Below are 2500 nucleotides of genomic sequence, written 5' to 3'. Positions count from 1 at the left end.
AGATAAGTGATAAGTGATAAGTGATAAGAGAGAAGTAAAAAATCTTAAATTTAATCTGTTTAAATATCTAATGATATATTTTTTATTTAATTATTAATTATAAATTAAAAAGAACTTCTTCAGCATGGATTTTCGTCTTTTAAGAAATTTTTACAAAAACATTAAATTATTATTAATTATATATATATATAAATAAAATTATAATAAATAATTGTAATAGTTAAGATAATGTAGAAAAAATATTATAGGATCAATGTATTATAAAAGATGTAACGTATATGCATATAAAAATTCTTACGAATGGAATGGAATATGGTGTTATGTACTTTTCCTATGAGAAGCATAGAACACACAGAGTGGTATCAAGTATGAAAAATAAATTACAAATTTTATCACGGGACGTGGAAACAGAGAAATGTTACCAAAGCTTTAATATTTTCTACAATATTCGAACATTTGTCACAGTCACAACGTCGATTCTAAGATTCTACGAATCTACGAATCTAAGATAAGAAAGAACGAAAATTCTCATATCTCTTATGAATTGATTTATACGCCTGAAATTGCATCGTACAAACTTTGAATTTATTTACATACACACATAGATATATACATACATACATACGTACATACATACATATATATATATGTGCGCGCGCGCGCGTGTGTGTGTGTGATGAATTTTATTATTCTTAAGGAATAACAAATGAAAACAATTTTACACGACAAGGAATTTTTCATTCCTTTTAAATTATAATTTAAAAAATTTATAATTAATTAATTTATGAGATCGTTTCTTCGATAAAAAGGATTAAAAAGAAAAAAGAAATAAGAGGAAAAAGCAGACGGTTAGAGCGACGATAAAAAAAAATAAAAAAGAAAAGAAAAGAAATGGATACATAAAGTCTTTCGTTATAATTAATATCTATTGGTTGATTTTAAATTATTAGAAAAATTTTGCAGTAAAAGGATCAAAAAAAAAAAAAGAAGAAAAAAAGAATGAAAGAAGAAACGATATAATAAAAAGGTAAGGCAAAGGAAAAGAAAAAAAAAAAAAAAGAAAGAAAGAAAGAAATAAATAAATATTAATAACGAAAGTTGAAACTCGATTTCATTAAATCGTTATGAGGAATTAAAAGAATTAATAAGATATATCAACGAGAAACGACAACAACAACGATCAATAATAATAACAAATAAATAAATAAATAAATAAATAAATAAATAAATAAATAAATAAATAAATACATAACTAAATAAATAAGTACTTAAGTAAATAAATAAACAGATAGATAAATAGATGCATAAATAAATAAATAAATATACAAATAAATAAATAAATAAATAAATAAATAATTCTACGATTCTATAAAAGAAAGAAATTTTAACGAAAGAAAACGTATTGCATATTATTGTCGAAAAATTATAAATAACTAACGATAAAATAGAGCGTGTAACTTTTATCCGTATAAGAGGAAAAAATAAAAGAAAAAGATAAAAGTAAAGATAAATAAGAAAAGAAGAAAATGTGATCGAGTTTGGGAAAGGTGGGAAACGAGAAGAGGTAGGAGGGTGGGAGGGAGGTAGGGTGGGAGAGAAAAGGAATGTCAATGGGTAAAACTCTCAGGTTACGATCTCGTTGCACTTTTTAAAAAAAAGTCTGCGCCGAGTTCACGATTTGCGTATGTTTGCATCGTATAATGGTGTATTATACGTTATAATGGTAATCTAAAAGAAGAAGAAAAATAAGAAGAAGACGTGAGAGAGGAGTTAAGGGTGGTTGGGGGTGTACATCCATTATTCAAGAACCTATGTATATATATATATACGTGTATATATATATGTGTATATATAAACACACTTTACTCAAAGTACTCGTAAGCGTCTTTCAGATTTGCGTTAAAAAGTCTAACATACAAATCTAGATACTTATGTCTCTTGCATATTATAATTTGTCACCTTTGATCCCTAAAGGTTCGTTTATTAAAAATAGAAGAAAGAAATTCTTGAGAAAAAGGAAAAAACAAAATAATCGACTGATGGTCGATCGTGACATCGCATTTTTTTTCTTCCATTATCTCGTACATCGCATTTTTTTTTTTTTCTTCTTTCCCCCATTTAGACACGAAGCGACTAATATTTCTTTAATCTTTTTAAATTTCTTCTCATTTGTTCTTTTGTTTTTTGTTTTCGTTTATTTATCTATTTGTTTTGCTTTTTTTTTCTTTTCTTTTCTTCTTTTTCTTTTTTGCGGACGGGATATACTTTTTTGCTTAAAAAAAAAAAAAAAAAAAAAAAAAACGGAAAAAAAACGAAAGAAAGCAAAAAGAGAGAGAGAGTGAGAGAGAGAGAGAGAGAGAGTGAGAGAGAGAGAGAGAGAGAGAAAAGAACGAAGAAGAGGAGTATCCTCGTTTGCGTCTTGACAAAGTAAAATGGAGCCTTAAATCGAATCGAGGAATGAATACGTAAACTGAAAAAAAAAAAAAAAAAGAAATAAAAA

General features: G+C 26.1%; 1 protein-coding gene across 1 annotated transcript in view; it reads left to right on the top strand.

Annotated features, from left to right (window-relative positions):
- The window catches only part of LOC118450385 (prolactin-releasing peptide receptor), a 74102-nt gene that overhangs the window by 39422 nt on the left and 32180 nt on the right, over positions 1-2500 (top strand). The window lies entirely within an intron of this gene.

This window comes from Vespa mandarinia, chromosome 17, assembly GCF_050613455.1.
Source record: "Vespa mandarinia isolate Hongniang chromosome 17, ASM5061345v1, whole genome shotgun sequence".
NCBI lineage: Eukaryota > Metazoa > Arthropoda > Insecta > Hymenoptera > Vespidae > Vespa > Vespa mandarinia.
This window is presented reverse-complemented; position numbering and strand designations above follow the sequence as displayed.